Source organism: Prionailurus bengalensis, chromosome X, assembly GCF_016509475.1.
Source record: "Prionailurus bengalensis isolate Pbe53 chromosome X, Fcat_Pben_1.1_paternal_pri, whole genome shotgun sequence".
Taxonomy (NCBI): Eukaryota; Metazoa; Chordata; class Mammalia; order Carnivora; family Felidae; genus Prionailurus; species Prionailurus bengalensis.
The window spans coordinates 75,179,839-75,202,348 of NC_057361.1; positions in this window are offsets into that span (position 1 = coordinate 75,179,839).

Here is a 22,510-nt window from a genome sequence, read left to right on the forward strand (position 1 = left end):
CATGAGGTCAGCCTTATAACTAGCTTCATGACATGACAATTTTCACTGAAATCGTCTCTATCTCCTCCTACCTAATATTAAGAATAAATTTAATAAAAATGCTAATTTTATTAATATTTTATGATTTTTGTTTTTCTAGCCAAACATCATATACTTAAAATATGCATATATGAATTGTGCATCTATAGAAGTTTAGTTCTGTTGTTAAAGAATAGAAAGTCTCAGATTACTAAAGGACATTTCAAATAAAAGTGAAAACATTTAAGAAAATATAGTAGTCCCTGTGAAAGAATCTGTTCTCAAAATTTGTTCAAAGTGTGCGGAAATGAAAATTTCAAACGAAAGAAAAGAATTTAACAGTGAATTTGAGCACTTAACAGCAGACATCAATATACCTAACACCTAGACTTTACCACTAACATTTCACTTTAAAATTTGAGTTTTTTAGTTATTTTTTATAGTCAAAAACCTTTTCTCATACAAATACTCATTTCTAATAAAAAGGCAGGTGCTGTTGTGCTTATTTTACAGATAAGGAAAGTGGGGGCACCTGGGTGGCTCATCTGTTAAGCGTCCAACTTCGGCTTGTGAGTTCAAGCCCCATATCGGGCTCTGTGCTAACAGCTCAGAGCCTGGAGGCTGTCCAGATTCTGTCTCCCTTTTTCTCTGTCCCTCCCCTGCTCATACTCTGTCTCTGTCTCTCTCAAAAATAAGTAAACATTAGATTAAAAAATTAAAGAAACTGAGATTCAGAGTCACTTAGTTCAGTGTCCAGAATATTTTTTTTTTACATTTACACTGTTTCCTTACCTTGGCTGTACAAATATTTGCCTAAAATCTTTAAAATACTGATGCCATGGTAATAAACTCAGAGATTTTGATAGAATTGCTGTGGTTTGAAACAGTCTGCATATTGGCATTTTAAGTGAATTGTAGGTGATTCTAATATGCACTCAAGGTTGAGAAGTCTAACATAGATATTCACAAAATGGTTGTTAAATTAATGCTGAATATTTTTAAAAAAACTGTTTCTTGCTCTCTCCCTGGTATCTCACTGCTGCGTCAGTGCAGCTTGTGTAAAAACTGCATTCCATGCCAGGCCTGAAATGTTCCAAAGCTCAGTTCGCTATCAGCATCCCAGGTGGTGCAATTAATAAAGAGCTAGCATGGGGCCACTGGCACAAACAAGGCAGCTCCTTAGAACCTGAACTTCCTATTTGTTCCATTCCTTGGGTAGATAACGCCTGTTAATTACTCTGGAGGTTTTGTTAGAACATTCTATCTGGTCTCCCTGGATCAAGCTCTCCTCTCCAGATCGCCCTATATGGAGAACTGAAAATAATCCTTGCTTCAATGAAATTATTTTGGCGAGGATAGAGGGAAGATGGCGGCGTAGGAGGACGCTGGGCTCACTGCGCGTCCTGCTGATCACTTAGATTCCACCTACACCTGCCTAAATAACCCAGAAAACCGCCAGAGGATTAGCAGAACGGAGTCTCCAGAGCCAAGCGCAGACAAGAGGCCCAAGGAAGAGGGTAGGAAGGGCGGCGAGGCGGTGCGCGCTCCACGGACTGTCGGGAGGGAGCCAGGGCGGAGGGGCGGCTCGCCCGCCAAGCAGAGACCCCGAGTCTGGCTGGCAAAAGCAGAGGGGCCTGACGGACTGTGTTCCGACAGCAAGCGTGACTTAGCCTCTGGGAGATCATAAGTTAACAGCTCTACTCAGAAAGCGGGAAGGCTGGAGGACAAAGGGAGGGAGAGTTGCTGAGCCCCCGGATGACAGAGCTCAGTTTGGTGGGGAACAAAGGCACTCGCCAGCGCCATCTCCCCCGCCCATCCCCCAGCCAAAATCCCAAAGGGAACCAGTTCCTTCCAGGGAACTTGCTCGCTCCGCACAAACACCCAACTCTGTGCTTCTGTGGAGCCAAACCTCCTGCAGCAGATCTGACTCCCTCCCGCTGCCACAGGGCCCCTCCTGAAGTGGATCACCTAAGGAGAAGTGAGCTAAGCCTGACCCTCCTGCCCCCGTGCACCTTGCCTACCCACCCCAGCTAATACGCCTGATCCCCAGCACCACAAGCCTGGCAGTGTGCAAGTAGCCCAGATGGGCCATGCCACCCCACAGTGAATCCCACCCCTAGGAGAGGGGAAGAGAAGGCACACACCAGTCTGACTGTGGCCCCAGCTGTGGGCTGGGGGCAGACATCAGGTCTGACTGCAGCCCCGCCCACCAACTCCAGTTATACACCACAGCACAGGGGAAGTGCCCTGCAGGTCCTCACCACTCCAGGGACTATCCAAAATGACCAAAAGGAAGAATTCCCCTCAGAAGAATCTCCAGGAAATAACAACAGCTAATGAGCTGATCAAAAAGGATTTAAATAATATAACAGAAAGTGAATTTAGAATAATAGTCATAAAATTAATCACTGGGATTGAAAACAGTATAGAGGACAGCAGAGAATCTCTTGCTACAGAGATCAAGGGACTAAGGAACAGTTAGGAGGAGCTGAAAAACGCTTTAAATGAAATGCAAAACAAAATGGAAACGACGACGGCTCGGATTGAAGAGGCAGAGGAGAGAATAGGTGAACTAGAAGATAAAGTTATGGAAAAAGAGGAAGCTGAGAAGAAGAGAGATAAAAAAATCCAGGAGTATGAGGGGAAAATTAGAGAACTAAGTGATACACTAAAAAGAAATAATATATGCATAATTGGTATCCCAGAGAAGGAAGAGAGAGGGAAAGGTGCTGAAGGGGTACTTGAAGAAATTATAGCTGAGAACTTCCCTGAACTAGGGAAGGAAAAAGGCATTGAAATCCAAGAGGCACAGAGAACTCCCTTCAGACGGAACTTGAATCGATTCTGCACGAAATATCATAGTGAAACTGGCAAAATACAAGGATAAAGAGAAAATTCTGAAAGCAGCAAGGGATAAACGTGCCCTCACATATAAAGGGAGACCTATAAGACTCATGACTGATCTCTCTTTTGAAACTTGGCAGGCCAGAAAGAATTGGCACGAGATCTTCAGTGTGCTAAACAGAAAAAATATGCAGCCGAGTATCCTTTATCCAGCAAGTCTGTTGTTTAGAATAGAAGGAGAGATAAAGGTCTTCCCAAACAAACAAAAACTGAAGGAATTTGTCACCACTAAACCAGCCCTACAAGAGATCCTAAGGGGGACCCTGTGAGACAAAGTACCAGGGACATCACTACAAGCATAAAACATACAGACATCACAATGACTCTAAACCCGTATCTTTCTATAATAACACTGAATGTAAACGGATTAAATGCGCCAACCAAAAGACATAGGGTATCAGAATGGATAAAAAAACAAGACCCATCTATTTGCTGTCTACAAGAGACTCATTTTAGACCTGAGGACACCTTTAGATTGAGAGTAAGGGGATGGAGAACTATTTATCATGCTCCTGGAAGCCAAAAGTAAGCTGGAGTAGGCATACTTATATGAGACAAACTAGACTTTAAATTAAAGGCTGGAACAAGAGATGAAGAAGGGCATTATATAATCATTACAGGGTCTATCCATCAGGAAGAGCTAGCAATTATAAATGTCTATGCACCGAATACCGGAGCCCCCAAATATATAAAACAATTACTCATAAACATAAGCAACCTTATGGATAAGAATGTGGTAATTGCAGGGGACTTTAACACCCCACTTACAGAAATGGATAGATCATCTAGACACACGGTCAATAAAGAAACAAGGGCCCTGAATGATACACTGGATCAGATGGACTTGACAGATATATTTAGAACTCTGCATCCCAGAGCAACAGAATATACTTTCTTCTTGAGTGCACATGGAACATTCTCCAAGATAGATCATATACTGGGTCACAAACCAGCCCTTCATAAGTTTACAAGAATTGAAATTATACCATGCATACTTTCAGACCACAATGCCATGAAGCTTGAAATCAACCACAGGAAACAGTCTGGAAAACCTCCAAAAGTATGGAGGTTAAAGAACATCCCACTAACGAATGAGTGGGTCAACCAGGCAATTAGAGAAGAAATTAAAAAATATATGGAAACAAACGAAAATGAAAATACAACAATCCAAACGCTTTGGGACGCAGCGAAGGCAGTCCTGAGAGGAAAATACATTGCAATCCAGGCCTATCTCCAGAAACAAGAAAAATCCCAAATACTAAATTGAACAGCACACCTAAAGGAAATAGAAGCAGAACAGCAAAGGCAGCCTAAACCCAGCAGAAGAAGAGAAATAATAAAGATCAGAGCAGAAATACCATTCTTCTCCAAGCCATCATCATCTCTCTCCCAGATTATTAAAATTTTTTTCTAGTAAGTGACCCTAACATTTCCTATTGTCCTTAATATATTTACATGACATCTAGAGAAATCTTTAAGAACTCAAGTCAGATCACATTTCTCCTATGTTCAAAATTTTCCAATTTCTTACCTTCTCAATTATAATAAATGTGAGTATATTCATAATGCTCTGGAAGACCCTATATAATCTGATAGGTTTTGTGCCTCTTCCCTAATCTCATATGCTTCTATCTTTCTTGATTATTCCACTGTAGCCACACTGGCCTCCTTGCTATTCATTACACACATTAATCATACCAAACATTTCTGTATTAGAAACTTTGTTCTTGCTATTTTATTTTCCTGGAATCCTCTTTTCCCAGATATTCCTATGTCTTGCTTTTTTTAACCTCCTTTAGGTTTCTTTAATTTCACATCCTTACTGAGAACTTCTTTGATCACTCTATATAAAATAGTGACTACACTTTCCAGAGATTTCTATCCCCCTGGTTTGTATTAATTTTTTCCCCACAGCAATGATCACTGTATAATAGATTATTCATTTTGTTTATTTGTTTTGCTGATTGTCTTTTTACATCTCCTACAAAATATAATCCCCATGAGGGCAAAGATTTTGATGGTTTTATTAACAGCTATAGTCCCAGTATGTAGAACAGGGTATATTATGTAGGAGATGCCTATTAAATATTTATTGAATAAATTAGTAAACTAATGTTTATCTGAAGTATTCTTGTCTTCCGTGTCCTGAACAGCTCATTGGTGATCTATTCTCATGAGATTTTATATATTTTGAGCTTTGGTGGATGTAGGTACTGAAAAATCCACTGAGTTTTCTTAGGCCCTGATATTTTAGCACTAGTTGTTATTTTCAAGCTGTGGTTGCCATTTGAGTTTTTGTATCTTAACTATGTATTTACATATTTCAGTATGTCTACAGCTTAAATTTAATTACAAATTTTTTCGGTATATTATTTCCCTGTTGCTTTTCTAATGTATACCACAAAACTGGTGGCTTAAAGCCACAAAAAACTTATTGTTTTATAATTCTGGAGATAAGAAGTCCAAAATAATTCTTATGAGACTAAAATCAAGATGTTGGCAGAAATACATTCCTTCTGGAGGCTCTTGCTGTGAATTCATTTTCTTGACTCTTTCACTTCTAAACCTGACAGCATTCCTACGCTCATGGCCACATCAATTTGACTTCTGCTTTTCTCTTTACATGTCTTTCTCTGACTCTCCTTCATTCTTCTTTCCTTATAGAGATCTTTGTGATTACATTGCACCCAGCAGGATAATCCAGAATAGTCTCTCCACTTCAAGGTCCTTGATTTAATCACGGAATATGCTGCAAGTTAGCATATTCAGAAGTTCCATGTTTAGGATGTGGACATTCTTGAGGTATCATTATTCTGCCTACTATATAGGGTTAAATTGTTAGCGAAATGGCTATACAGTGGTGATAGGAAACAATGTCAAGATCTAAGCAAATAATAAAATATTTTCCAAGGTAATACATGGATCTTAATATGAAGATAAAACAATAAATATAAAATAATTTTTGTGCTGTTTATAAAATTCTGCCAGTACTGTTAAAAGGATAGATGCTGCAAAGTAGTCTGTAAGTTCAGGTTTTCATCATAGCAAAGAAGGAAACTCAAATACTTTTAAATTTTGATTTAAAATGTTACCAGTCCTGGGGCACCTGGGTGGCTCAGTCGGTTAAGCGTCCGACTTCAGCTCAGGTCACGATCTCCCGGTCTGTGAGTTCGAGCCCCGCGTTGGACTCTGGGCTGATGGCTCGGAGCCTGGAGCCTGCTTCCGGTTCTGTGTCTCCCTCTCTCTCTGCCCCTCCCCCGTTCATGCTCTGTCTCTCTCTGTCTCAAAAATAAATAAACGTTAAAACAATAAAATAAAAATAAAATGTTACCAGTCCTTATTAAATAGCATAACTGGTTTGTTTCTCGTCTGGGATAAATGTTCAAGTTACTTTTATTTGTTCTAAACATTGGTTATTCTGGACTATAAACATGGAGTTATTTGTTCTTCTCTGTGTTATCATAGATTTGAAAATCCTCTGTATTGATTTTACAGTCAGTAAAAATAGGAAGCTAATGGTGAAGACTTGCAAGAACTGCCTAAGGAGAGTTAAACATATTTGAGAACCAATTACAAAGTTCTTGGAAAGCCCAGAAGGCCAAACATCTAATTGAGATAATTCTCATCTTCCCAAAATGAGCTTTATACTTGTATTTACCCATTGGAGATAGCAGGAATTCCTATAATCTATGCAGCAAAGGTTGAGAAAGCTGTGGCTGGATAACATGAATGGAGTGACCAGGAAAATGATGAGGCAGGGCTGTGAGGAGCTACCTTCACAACTTCCTTTGCCTACCTCTTTCTTATTTGTAGACTCTTCTCTCATTGCCCTGTTCCAGCCTTAACATTTCTCATTATTACAGTTATCCCATTGGATTAACACTTTAGGTCTCCACAAGTGCAAAATCAACATAAGAAAAATCGGCATAATAAGCCCTGAAAGTTTTAAGATATGTCATTCAAATTAGCTTGTCATTCCCTATGGAAGAGCTTTAGAAAACAAAGCACAAAATTTATTCAATGTAATAACAGAGAAATGAAATTTAATGTTGGAGATATGCTGAGGGATAATAAGTCTAAATAGAGTATTATAATGAAGGAAATTCTAAGGCAGTCATTCATAGGGCAGCTGTTCAAGTCATTTTTGTCATGATTAGAAGAAAATGGTATCATCGAAAGTGGGTAGAGAAGATTACATAAGAAGGAGAAATCCCATTATTTCATTTATTTTTTTTTATATATGGCCATGGGAGAAGGTAGATGAGATCATAATAAAAGGTATTCTGAAGAATCTTAAAGTACTTAAGAAAGTAAGTGAAGCATCTTTGCAAACCTCTACTCTGAAAGAGAACTTACTAAGACATCCACATTTATTAAATTTATACACAAAAGAGATCCCAAAGATGATTGCAAAGGAACTAATTTTATGACATTGAAAAGGAGAAACTTGAACAATGGAAAATCATCATTTGCAATATTACACCTTTAATGTAACCGTATATTTATGCAATTTTAACATGATTATGTATACTTGGTATATAATTTAGCATAGTCAAATTTGGTTGGCATAAAGGTACAAATATAAGCAATTTTAATCTAGCAACAAGACTAAGATTCTTAAAACTAGTGTTTAAATATTAAATTATCTTAGCACTTGCCATAAACATACAGTTTGTCTTAAAGTTCTATAGAAATGGTATCGGGGAACAACTCATATCTAACAAATAAATTACTAATATCAGTTGCTACTCCAAAGAATGAAGTAACTATGATTTTTCTTTTCTTTTCTACTATTCTCTTTTTATTCAAATACTCTTGACTTCAAAGGCACCACTCTTTTCTGTATTTCTTCCCCAAAATAAGACCTCTTTTTAATTTCTTCTTCCCTGTTTTTTCTACTTTTGGTTCCAATTATATTGAAAACCCCTATGACCCATTCAACTTTTCTTCTTTTACTTATTTAATAAATATGTATCAAACTCACTCTGAGTTCCAAAAATTGGTTAGGGCACAAATATAATAAACAAAACATATTTAGTCCTTGTCATGAACTTGACATTCTTGTTGTGGGACACTCAGAATTAAGAAATATGAATAAGGAAGAGCAAAGATGCCTGAGTATTTGGAATACCCTAGTCTTGTCATGTCCCTTGAACACAGCTAGATAAATATCAAATTATTCTAAATACACGAGAAATAGACATAAGCACTGACAGAACAAACAGCACAGCTAGAGGGAAAGAATAGGCCACACCATAGAAGGTAGAAGGTGCGAAGATATGTGTGAGGAAGAAATGGATTATAAGTGCTGTGAAGGGGAGGGAGTCCATGTCATGGAGAGAGGAGAGAGAGAGAGAGAGAGAGAGAGAGAGAGAGAGAGAGAAGAGTGCACAGGGAATCATATAAGGAAACACTTCCCCCAAAGCCACTGAGTGGGAAAATGTGAAGGGTTGATTTTCCTGAGTTTTTTCAACCAGCTGGACTCAAAGACCAGAGTTTTAGAGGTCTTTGGCATGGCTAGTATAGAGCATTGAGGATACTGTACTGTTCCTGTAGAGAAGACAGGCAGATAACCTGGGGAAAAGACAGCACAATCTGAGGATTTCTTGAGATGCACTGGGAGAGATGGTTTCACATATGAGAGAACATCTGAGAGAGGTGGCATTGCCTCTACAGGAACAAAAGAGCCAGCAGGTGCCATTTCTCTCCCTTGCCCTTCAGCATAGGTGTAGAGACACCTGCTGAGGGTGGCTAACCTGGACCACTTAGTGAGTCGGCTTTGCTCCAAATCCCATACCCCTGTGTTCTGATGCAACTGCCTGTCTGGAGCAAACCTGCATCAATCCCAGTACAGTGAGACTCTCTGCAGAACACAAGTGCAGGTTTCTACCACACCAGTACCCTAAAGTTTGGAGTGTAAAAACTCAGCAAGCTTGGACGGGATAGAGTACAAAGTGCAGGCAGGTAGAAAACCCAGATACACATAGTGTGTAAGCAGCAATCTGAAAAGCACCTAGGATGAATTTATTCCCTCTGCTGGGAGTGCTTCCCTGACAGGAACAAGTAAAAATTCCCCTCTCAAGGAAAAAGGAGCTGGTTGATGTCATATACTTCCCCTGCCCTTCAGCATAAACTAAAGTCAGTAAACAGCATGGTTCCAACACTGGATGCCTAAATTGCTTACACCAAGTTCCAACCACCCTGCACTCTGCTGATACTGCTCTTCTTGGGCAAGTGTACCTGAGAACAAGGGCAGTGGCACCCTCCCCCAGAAGACCAGCAGAAACCCCTGCATGCACCAGGACTACTAACCATAGAGTTCTGTAAAGCTTCAGCTCGAGTGGAAATAGCATCAAGTCTCTTTTAACAAGCAGACCAAAGCACATCTACTTAAAACTTACCACACTCTGCCCAAGGTCCAAACACTCCTCACTGAAAGCAAGGAGAAACTCTGCAGAGAACGGACCTGAAGGATAGAGCAGCCAAAACACAGCAACAGAGTGCAAGCAGCATATAACAAACACAATTCTGAAAGTGGTAGGCCTTGGATATTATATGACCTCTTCTTCATATAAAGTCATTACTCTCAGAAGCATGAAATGCAACAGCCTTCTGTAACACGTGGAAGAAGAGAGAGAACTAGACAAAATGTCAAAAAGAAGGAATACATCCCAAAAGTAAGAACAACAAAATGACATAGCCAGGCATCTAATCGAAACAGATAGGTATAAGTAATATGCCTGATCCAGAATTTAAAACAACAATCATAAGTGTGCTTGAGAAAAGCATAGAATACACCAACACTCCTTACTGCAGAGATAAAAGCCCTAAAAACTGGTCAGGCCAAATGAGAAATATAATATCCAAGATTCAAAACTGGTTGGATGTAATGACCACAAGGATGGAAAAAGCAGAGGAATGAATAAGTGATATAGAAGATAAAATTATGGAAAATAATGAGACTAAAAGGAAGAATGAAAGAAAAATCTTGGATCATGAATGCATATTTTGGGAAGTCAGTAACTCCATAAATCTTAATAATATTCAGATCATAGGAGTCCCAGAAGAAGAAGTGAGGGAAAAGGGACAGAAAATTTATCTGGAGGAAATTATAGTTGAAAACTTTCCTACTCTGGTGAAGGAAACAGACATCTTAATCTAGGAGACACAGAGAACTCCCACCAAAATCAACAAAAGCAGGAAATGCCAATATATATTGTAGTTAATGTTGCAAAATATGGAGATAAAGGAAAAATCCTAAAATCAGCAAGACAAAAGAATTCCCTAACTTACAAAAGGAGACAGATAAGATTAGAAACACACTCCACAGAAACTTGGTGGACCAGAAGGGAATGGCATGATAATATGAAAATGGGAAAAATCTGCAACAAAGAATACTCTATCCAGCAAGGCTATCATTCAGAATAGAATAAGAGATATTTTCCCAGACAAAAACAAAAGGTGTACCTGGCCACTAAACCATCCAGGCAAGAGATAGATATTAAAGGAGACTCTTTAAGTGGAAAAGACAGATCAAAACCAACAAAGACTAGAAAGGAACAGAGAAAATCTACAGAAACAAGGGCAAAAGAAATAATACGATGGCATAAATTCATATTTATCAATAATTACTCTGGATGTAAATGTAATAAACACTACAAAAGTCATAGGATGTCATAATGGATAAAAATAAAAGACATCTATATACTGCCCACAAAAGACTCATTTTAGACCTAAACACACCTGCAGATTGAAAGTGAGGGGATGGAGAACCATTTATCATAAATATCGACATCAAAAGAAAGCCAGAGTAGCAATACTTATTTCACACAAACTAGATTTTAAACCAAAGACAATAACAAGAAATGAAGATCGACATTATATCAAAATAAAAGGATCAGTCCAAAAAATATCTAACAATGATCAATATTTATAACCCCAACATGAAACCCCCATATTTATAAAACAATAACAAACATAAAGGAATTTATTGATAATATTACAATAACAGTAGGGTGCTGTAATACCAAACTTACATCAATGGACAGATCATCTAAACAGAAAAGGAAACAGTGGCTAAAGATGACACCGTGGATCAGATGAACTAACAGATATATTCAGAAAATTTCATCCTAAAATAGTAGAATACACTTTCTTTTCAAGTGCACATGGAATATTCTCCAGAATAGATAACATATTGGGTCACAAATTATGCCTCAACTAGCACAAAAAGAGTGAGTTAATACCATACATCTTTTCTGACCACAACACAATCAAACTTGAAGTGAATCATGGGAAAAAATTTGGAAAGACTACAAATACATGGAGATAAGGAACATCCTAGTAAAAGATGAAGGGTTCAACGAGGAAATTGAAGTAAAAAAAAAAACATGGAAACAAGTGAAAACGAAAACACAATGGTCCAAAACCCTTGGGATGAAGCAAAAGTTGTAATAACAGAGTCATTTATATCAATGCAGGCCTACCTCAAGAAGCAAGAAAAAAATCAAATACACAACCTAAACTTACACCTAAAGGAGCTATAAAGAGAACAACAAATGGTGTGTAAAGCCAGCAGAAAAATGGAAATAATAAAGATGAGAGCAGAAACAAATGATATATAAAATAAAAATAGTACAACAGATCAATGAAACTAGGAGCTAGTTCTTCGAAAAAATTAATAAATTGATAAACCCTTATCTAGACTTATCAAAAAGAAAAAAGACCCAAATAAAAACAATCATGAATGTGAGAGGAGAAATCACAAGCAACACCACAGAAATAAAATTATAAGAGAATATTATGAACAAATATATGCCAAAAAATTGGGCAATTTGGAAGAAATGGGTAAATTCCTAAAAATATATAAACTATCAAAACTGAAACAAGAAGAAATAGAAAACTTGAACAGATTGATGATCAGCAAAGAAATTGAATCAGTAATAAAAATATACCAACAAGAAAAGTCCAGGACCAGATGGCTTCCCAGGGAAATTCTACCAGCTATTTAAAGAAGAGTTAGGAGAACAAATTGAAGGCTACTGCATGGGAAGTGGGCAGGAGAACGGGCTAAATAGGTGATGAGCATTAAGGAGGACACTTGTAGTGATGAGCACTGGGTGATGCATGTTAGTGATGAATCACTAAATTGTACTCCGGTAACTAATATTACAGTTTATGTTAACTAAGTGGAATTTAAATAAAAATTTTAAACTGCAAAAAAATAATACATTTGCATTTTTGTTTATTGTAAAAAATGGATAAGTAAGTTAATCAATTAATTAATTATAAATAAGTTTATATTAAGTTAATATAGTGTAATTATATGTGGTCCCCCAAAAGATATGTCCAAATTTTAATCCCCAGTATCTATAAATGTGATTGTTCTTGAAAAAAGAATCTTTGCAGCTATTATTAGGTTAAGAATCTCTAGATTAGATCATTGTGTATGGGGGAAGGAGGTCAAAATCCAATGACAAGTGTCTTTATAAGAAGGAAGAGGGGTGCCTGGGTGGCTCAGTTGGTTAAGCATCTGACTTCAGCTCAAGTCATGATCTTGTGGTCTGTGGGTTTGAGCCCTACATGGGGCTCGGGCTCCTTACTGACAGCTCAGAACCTGGAGCCTACTTGGGATTCTGTGTCTCCCTCTCTCTCTGCCCCTTCCCCACTTGCACTTTGTCTGTCTGTCTGTCTGTCTCTCAAAACTAAATAAGCATTAAAATTTAAAAAAAATAAGAGAAGACACAGAGACACAAAAAGAATGTCATATGGAGGAGATATATATATGTAAGTTATCCAGCCTCAAAACAAGAAATGCCAAAAGTTTTAGTCAGCTACTAGAAGCTAGGAGAGAGGAGGCATGGAACAGATTCTCCCTCGGAGCCTTCAGAGGGGAGTAATTCTGTGGGTGCCTTGATTTGGTACCTATGGTTTCCAAAACTGTGAAAAAAATAATTTTCTGTTGTTTCAAGTAGCCAAGATTGTGGTAATTTGTTATGGCAGCCTTTAAAAACTAATACAGTCAAGTTGCTGAGAATACTCTTGAATAAAATAGAGAAGGATGTTTGAAATTGTGAGGGTATAGTAAGAAATTGCAAATTTAAATATGTGAGATATGATATTTGGTCAAAGATCTGAAAGAATTAAGAGACTGAGCCATATAAAATCTAATGGAAAACATTTTCAAATGCAAAGAATAAGGGGCCAGTACATGGCTCTGCATTGAAGGAACACCAAAGAGGATGGTGTGTGTGTGTGTGTGTGTGTGTGTGTGTGTCTGTGTGTGTGTCTGTGAATTAGGAGGGGGCTCACAGTATGAAATAGGGCAGACAGAAATAAGACCAGTAACATAATCTGAAGCTACTTCATTGGGTATCTTGTAGATGATGTTATACACAATGAGATGTAAATTGTTAGAAGGCCATGCAAAAAGAAGAGATCGATGTGTTATAATTTAGGTGTTGTATTGGACTATGATTTTCTTTCTTCAGGGAATCTATAAGAAACTAAAATAAATTCTTATGTCCAAATCCTGATTGTCAATCAAGGTGATTATACTTGCTTTGGACTCACATGAAATAGATGATAGCATTTATTGAGTAGTAATGATATATGCCAATATGCCAAGTGCTATTCTAATCATTCACACAGATCTGTTTAATCCTCACAACAATCTCATAGGAGAGGTATTTTCATTCTCTTTTTTAAGGATGAAGAAACTGAGACTCAAGTTAGTTAACTAACATGTACATGGTTCTAGAACAAGATAGCTTGCACAAATTCAAATTCAAATTCAAATTCATATTCACACATTTGAATTCAGATCTGTGTGACTCTAAAGCACATGTTTATAAATTCTGTGTTATTTTTACCTCTCTACTCAAATAATTTATTTAAAAAACATTACAAATAAAAAGCGAAAATGATTAGATATTTAAAACTTAGAATACAACAGATTGGTCTGGTACTAGGAGAATCTTTATTTTCTTAGGTTGTTGGAAAACCTCTATTTGACATATTATTTAACCATATTAGACCTAGAGTAAGGTAGGCAGTTTAAGAAATAAGCTTAAAACCTTTGCTATTAATTTAGTTTATTTCTGCAATCAAATTCCCAATTGACATTATCAATCGCTTGCCTTTTCCCTTGACTTCAAAGGGATTTCAATATCCTTGTCTTTCTCCTCAATATCAAGATTATTCTAATGAATAATACTTATATATACTATACATAATACTTATATACACTGATTAATAATAGGTCTTATGAATAATATATAGTCTCATGTAATAATGAATGAGATTTTATTTTAAAATAATATTCCAATGAGTCTAGTAAATAAATAAATTAATATCTTCTCAATGTATTTGATGGAAAAGTAATAATAGCAATCATAATGTTTTTATTTATGAAATACTTGCTTTTCAAAAATATAGATCATTCATTTTTACTTTTTTTTCCATTTTAACTACTCCTTAAAGACCATTTACTATAAAATATGCTATGTAATAAACTGAAGAGATTTTAACCTAGTTTCTTAAATTAGAAAATCTAATATAAATAAACAATCGTGTTGGTGTTTTCTTGATGTTTTTGATATTTTTTTATTATGATATAATATGAAAATCTATCCCATTGACTTAATGCAAAAATAGCAAGTGTTAATTTTTCTACCCTTCAATTAAACCTCAATATTAAAATTCCATTTTAATATTTGCTTGTTATTCATCTTGTTTTGGTCAAGGTAAATTTACTCTAATTAAGCTGATATAGACTTTATTTTTGTTTTGTTGTTTACATTGGAATATTATCCCTTTCTTCAACTACTCTCCTAAAATCACGATAATTCCTCAGAATAGGGGTGCAATTATATTGGTTACATCTTTTTTTTTTACCTACTTTTTTCCAGTCATATTTCATACAGCTAATTTTTTTTCTTACTAATTATATTTATTATATTTCCATCTTTATTTAATTGGATTACTTTCTATTCCTATGTTTACTCTTTATTTTAGGTGCGTTATATCAGTAATAGGCTTTGCTGATTAATGTAGGTGGTAGATTAATTCAGGTCAAAATATTTTCTTAGCATATCACTCCAGATTCTTAGTAGGATCTCTTGAGAATGAGAAATGTCATTATTATATGAAGGGCTTTAACATAATTATAATTCTGTAGGTTCTTACAAGAGAACATTAGATTTACTAATAGCTAGTCCAGCACTTTTTTAAAAACTATATAAATAATCGTTAACTCAGTTTATTATTGGTTTCTTAACTTCAACTCAGGAATTGCAGATTATGTATGTTTAGAAAGCAATATTGATGATTTTTTAATTATTTAAAAATATTTTATTTACTTATCTAATATAATATTATATTTAATATATATTTAATATAATTTTTATTTAATATAATTTTATTTATTTATTTATTTGTTTGTTTGTTTGTTTGTTTGTTTATTTATTTTAATTATTTAAATTCAAGTTAGCAAACATACAGTGTAATCTTGGTTTCAGGAGTAGAACCCAGTGATTCATCACTTACATATAATACCCAGAACTCATCCCTAAACTTGTCCTTCTTAATGCCCATAACCCCTTTAACCCATCCCCCATCCACCTCCCCTCCAGCAACCCTCAGTTTGTTCTCCATATTTAGGTGCCTTTTATGGTTTGCCTCTCTGTTTTTACCTTATTTTTCCTTCCCTTCCCCTATGTTCATCTGTTGTGTTTCATAAATTACACATATGAGTGAACTCAAACAGAGTTAATTGGTAACTTTTTTGTGCTGAATACTAATTTTAATTAATATCTTAAATAGTGTATCTACATGGATTGTTTTAGGTTTTTAATATTGAATTTAAACTTACAAAGCTAAATTCTCAAAATAGCAATGAGGGTCCCTATTTGACCATGTTTGTGTTGACAAATACTTCAATGTAAGTAGCATCTTTGAAAACCAGAAGATTTTCAGTACAAAAACCTCACAGGATAGTTATCTTTTGAAAAATAAATCTAGTGAAATTTGTACCTGGTATGTGAATCTTGACTGGACTTGAAAACATAGATTTTCTAAATCTTTAACATTCCTTTACCAAATACTCAAGATTGGATAGCAGTGCTTTTTTGTGTCTTAAAATATGAATCTTAAAGTAAGTCATAATTTCAATAATGAAATAGGAATTTTCCTCTTCCTTGCCCATACTTGAACCCATTGTCCTGATATTAGAAGATGAAAATAAATAATTCTTTAACTCTAGACTTGTAATTGATTTTTAGTAAAGAAAGACAATTCATAATTATTGCCACCAGCTCTAAGACAAACCTTTTTTGTAAATATTTTGTGTTCACATTGGAAGAAGATCAACTATAAATCCATAATTCCCTTCTCTACTTAAATAATTGGTATCATCATTTTGATATCTGAATGATGGCAAATGAGAATAGACAGATTAGACTATTATAATTCATTTATAGTTAAGGGAAGATCTGTTTAACACTTAGAAATTACCAATCCCTATTTTAATATGTAACTAAAATAGAGATTTCTCATTTGGCATAATCAAGTGAACATAATCATATGTAACTAAAAGAAAGGTTTTTCATTTGACATAATCATTAGGAAGCTTCCTACAAGCAAGATTACAGACTAATGGTAGTGATAAAGACATTATTTGTTTGTATGTACTGGAGAAAGGTTAAGTAATCTTTACCACAGATTGGAGGGTGTGAATAATACTAGTATTATTGATATTCAGCAGATCCTCTTCAGGGTGATATCTAGTTTATTATACAGTAGAGTCCCTTTATTATTATTATTATTTTTTTTTAGTGGAGACAAGAATGAAGCCAATAACCTAATCTGTCCTCATTGTATTATGTCTCTCATTGCAGGAAGTAGTTAAATCTTTAGCACTTTAGCTTCATCTATGTTGTATTTATTTCTCTGAATAATGGGGACATTATAAGTTTTGATTAATTGCAATTACATTTACTATTTTGAGCACCGATTTGGCTAAACTATTGCTATATTTTTCTTTCAAATTTCAAATAATACTTTTATATTTTCAATTAAACATTGTTGCAACATGTAATACATTATTGTATATTTCTCCATTAAAGAGATTATGCATGGAAAGTTTTCCAAGTGAAAGACACACTTTTAAAATGTGCAGCAAACATACAAATTATTTCTATTCTCACACTTCCTAGAAAATTTTAAAAATAAAATTGTTTAAAAATCACCTTATGTCAAGCTGCTGAACAATCAGTTGATCTCACTTTTTTTTTGAACTCTTTTAATTCCTATTGGAAAAAGGTATTTAAAAAAATTTTTTTTAACGTTTTTTTTATTTATTTTTGAGACAGGGAGAGACAGAGCATGAACAGGGGAGGGTCAGGGAGAGGGAGACCCAGAATCTGAAACAGGCTCCAGGCTCTGAGCTGTCAGCACAGAGCCGGATGCGGGGCTCAAACTCACAGACCGTGAGATCATGACCTGAGCCGAAGTTGGCTGCTTAACCAACTGAGCCACCCAGGTGCCCCAGAAAAAGGTATTTTAAAGCAAAGGTTTACCACCATCCCTACCACTGCTCTAACAATTTATAAAATCTTTCAAGATATATTACTGCTATTTCTGAATTATATATTTAGAATATTTTTAATACTTTCATAAGCCAATTTTAAGGAATTAGAAGCCATTTAAGAGATTAGCCCATATACTACATACATAATGTATTCTTAGGAATTTATGGTAATAGCAATGAACACAATTACTATGAAAATAATAGCAATGAACATAATTTGAAAATGAACACTAAATGAAGTTTATAGGAGTGTGTGCATGTGCATGTGTGTGTACAAGCATACATTTTGTCTTTATTTGGATCTAGTTTGTAAAAAAAATAATTGGCAGCCATTAGTTTCAAATTTCTGTGTCTACTTTGAGGAGCCATTCCCAGCCAATCTCAGAGAGGTGAAATCAAAAAATAATCTAATGAATAAGCAAATATAAATTATTATTTTAAGGAGTTAAACATAATTTACTGATATTTTCTTATAGGGCCTGATATTTCACATATGGAAGTTCAGATGATCTGATGTTATATAATCTGATGACTACATAATTCTTTTGCTGAGTATTTGAGGTTCATTATTATGGCATATACCTTAATTGGCTTTCAGTAGGAATATTGAAATGTGAAAATATATACAGAATTATAGTTCTGTTTAGTTACTTCTTGTTTTTTCCTGTGCTAATTAGAATACATATTGTAAAGTTTAGTAAACTTAAATTATGAAAAAATGAGATATCTACTCCTTCAAATAAATTTGATAAGCTAGAACTAAATATAAATTACTTGAGAAATAAATATTATACTTTATTTTTTTCTAATGATGCCAGTGACAGATTTAATCTCTCTAAGTGCCCCAAAATAGGCCACTTTATAGAGGTATATGATCACTGGGTCTTGCTATCTAGACCTGAAAGCTTGTCAAAATCAGAGCTCTTCACAGAAGCATTAAGGAATAGTTTTTTTTCAATATGGACATTTCAACAGGTATAGATAGTCTGTGTGAAAAGTATTGTTCTTGTATGGATAACCTTTTTGCACAGAATACTAGCTTTATCCTTTTTCACATCATTATGTTTGCTGGAGAAAAATCCTCCTGTGCTACATCATAATAACATGTAATCTTCTTGCTTAGTTTAGCTGAGATTTGAGGGGACTGTTCATAGAAGCTGTTCTTTAAAGCCTGATGTATAATTTTGAAGGATCAACCTAGCAGGAGAGTAAGAGGCTTTATAAGGGAAATACAACCATTAAAACTCTTAAATGAAGATGAGTTTCTAGTTTTATAATCCAGTACCAAACCATCTGGCAAATCTTATGTCAGGTTTTGTTAAAACTCTGAGTATTTTAAGTGTTAATTCATCCCTTTCTATAGCATGCCCCCTTCTCTAAACACACATGCATACACTTGACATGTTGATGATTAAGGTAAAAGGTCTAATTAAGTGCTCCAATCTTGTTGATTTTTCTACCTGGTGATTTGTTACACCTGAGGACAGTTTCAAAATAGCTGTTTGATTTTGGCAGAATACTTGGAATCACTGTGGATAAATGAATATGTTCCTCCTAAAGTAATGCCCTATTTTTGACATATTTATCTGAGGTCTTACTACATCCAGAAGGAGGAACAGCATATTCTTACCATGCTGAACCATTTCAGAGAGACTCAGACCAATGTGGCAAATATTAAACAGCCTATGGAATAACTCAGCACCGTTTTCCTTAAGACCTCATCATTTTAGTTTTAATGATGGCAGTTATCCTAGAAAAAAGTGTAGTCTTAAAATAAGTTTTAGTTTAGATTAACCTAATGTTAAATTGTTTCTTTTTGCCACATTTTGAAACAATAATGTAATTTTGAGACTGTGGTCAGAAATATCATGATCTTATTCTAACTATGATTTTCTCACCATTATGTCTGAATGACAGTAACATTTCCAAGTGGGAGAAGAAAGGATATAATCCACATTTCTCCTTAAAATGATCACTGAATCAGTCTGGGTTAACCTCATCCAGTAGTTTCAGCATTAGTCAAGTTAAGAAATGCAGTTAATACATCAAGTCATTAAGCTCAGATTCTGTGTATGACAAAGTCAGGAAAACATTTTAGAATAGTTGGAAGGTCCTGCCAGATTTAGAAGTTTCAATCATATTATGATGCTTTTGTGTTTGTTTGCAAGGCAGTTATATTTTGGGAAATGATTTTTACCTTTTAATGTCACCTGTAATACTTTATTATGATTTTCCTGAAAGACTTTAGAAGCTGAAAATATTTTCCCATTTATAACAAAAGCTCTATCACTGTGCATATTTTGAGCTATAATTCACATATCTATGAATGGAAATTTGGCTGAAAATTTCCTTCTTGTCTCAAACAAAGAACTTGAGGGATATTTCATAGAATTTTTCACATTTACTCTGAATCAGTGATCCTTATGGGCCACCTCTTCTCACATTGATAAATAAAATCATTCAAATAGAATATATACAATTTTTTAAGTCATGAAATTTCTGGATTCTGAAAGGTAAAATAATATAAATGAAAATCCCTTTCTTTCATATGTGTCTATTTAATTAGGCCAAGAAGGCATCACTGGTGAAATAATGTATTATTGCTGAAGGATTTAATACATGTTTAAACTATATCAAATTTCCTTCCAATATCTAATCTATGGACTAGTAATATTTGACTCAGGAATAATAAGATTCAATATCTATCCATCCTTCTCTTGGAAGTATTATTATTAGTAGTAGTAGTATTTTTATTTTTAGCAGCAATACCAGTGACACTTCTCAAAACTCTTTAAGAGCAATGGTAAGATCCACTTCTCACTTTTCACTATTTAAGCACTCTTAATATGAACTGGATTAAAATAAGGCTTAAGTCTGTAAAAATTGTGATTATAAAGCACTTTACCCTTTTCTTGATAGCTTGACATCTGATTCCATAAAAAGAAAAATACAGTTTGGTTCAGTATGTGGTCCATGTAAGGAAATACAAATGCATATGCACATTGTATTTCTCAGGTATCAATGATGAACTATATTTTCTTAAAGAAATGAAGCATCAATGTATTTGACCATCAATATTTCCTAGAATTGTCATTTCTCTTACTTGTATTATAGTTAATCCTCAGCAGTTCTTTTTATTGGAGCTATTTTATCAGATGACTTCCTGTTTATTAGTCTTATAACTCTGGGGTTTGGTTGAAAGGGGAGGAATAATTGGAAGAACATTGTCATGGATGGGAATATTATTTTACTCTTATTTTTTGTTTTATTTTAATGTTTATTTCTGAGAGAGAGAGGGACAGAGGATCTGAAGTGGGTTCCATGCTGACAGCAGATAGCCCAATGTGGGGCTCAAATTGATAAATGATGATATCATGACCTGAACCTCAATCAGACATTTAATTGACTGAGCCACCCAGGCATCCCTTAAGTTGTTATTTTTGTAAAAAACAAAATTCAGTAAGTTTCTCCTAATATTTGAATATTGAAGTGTATTATACAATAGGGATGTTTACTTGCCAAATTACCTGGCAACTAAATGGCAAATTTAAATGGCTATATCCACATAGCTTTAAACATTTAGCCACCTAAAATACCATCTCTAGTTAATTCAGTGGACATTTGAATATGGCATTATATATTTGACAGACAGCAGCCCAGACACATAAAACTTCTCACACTTGACAGAAAATGTTTAAATCAGATACTTAAAATGTGCATGGGAAATGCAGCTCTAATAGACTTGATTTAAAAATAAAGTTAAGTCTGAGAGCTGAGAACAAATCTGCTTAGAAACTTCCGTGACACATAACACACTGTTCAATTACATTTGAATGTTTCTACTTTGCTTACTGTATGACTATAAAATCACCAGCTAATTTTGCAAGTCCATCAAGAGTATCTGATTAATTCACTTTTTTTATATATTTGTCCCAATATGAAGCTATATTTCTATGACACTCCAGTCATACTAACCACATCCTGTGTTTTTTCTGCCTTTGACCATATTGCTTTTTATGCAAAATGAAAACTACAAAACTCCTCTTCACTCTCTGCCTCTAACGTCCACCAGACTTATTTTATAAACTTGTCCATTAGTCACAGTAATAAATCTGTCTTTCCTTTTCTCCTAGATCAGGGGTCAGCAAACTTTTTCTGTAAAGGGCTAGATTAGATATTTATATAACAAATGAGAAAACAAATTTCCACAAAATTTCAATTGATATTCATATATCAATTATGATAATACTGAGTACAATTTGTTATGTATTATACACCTCCTAATGAAATGAATGGACGTGTATATCTGATCTCTGGAAATATCTTTTCATGAAGATAGTTACTGCCAAATACTGATATCAATCCATAAGCATATAGTTTTATTTCAACATAACTATTTCTTAAAAGGCATGCAAACTACTCTATTAGATTCTTTTCTTAATATTTTCTATTTATCTTGTCATCGCATTGAAGATTAATGATTTCTAAATAAAATTTAGGTAAAAGCTCTTCAACTGCATATTTGTTGCAACCCACTGCAAATTCGTGTGGGGATGGAGATTTTGCTTCTTGTTTTAACTTCTGCAGTGCTGGAGTATATAAAGTAACTTGATGTCACTTGTAATTCAAACAATTCTAGTTGTCATCAAAATGACTTTATAGCAGTATAGGTCTTACATATAAACACTATTTCACCTTATAATTTTATGTTGATTTATTAAGAGACATTATCAAGTTTATAGCAAAAACTAATTTCCAAAGTAATTCCATGTTTATAATAGTGGTCAAGGGTGCTTCTTCTCATTTGGCAAAATTTCAGTCTTGACTTTGAGCTCAAAAAAATGTCAGTAAAACTTCACCACCACTAAATCATCCAACTGCTTGTGAGGTAGGGCAAGTCAGAATATTCACCTTCCATTTTTGACAAAAGTTCACAGAATGATAATGGCTCCATTAACAATAGTGAAGGAAGCCCACTGTTGACACTACCAGTACAATAAC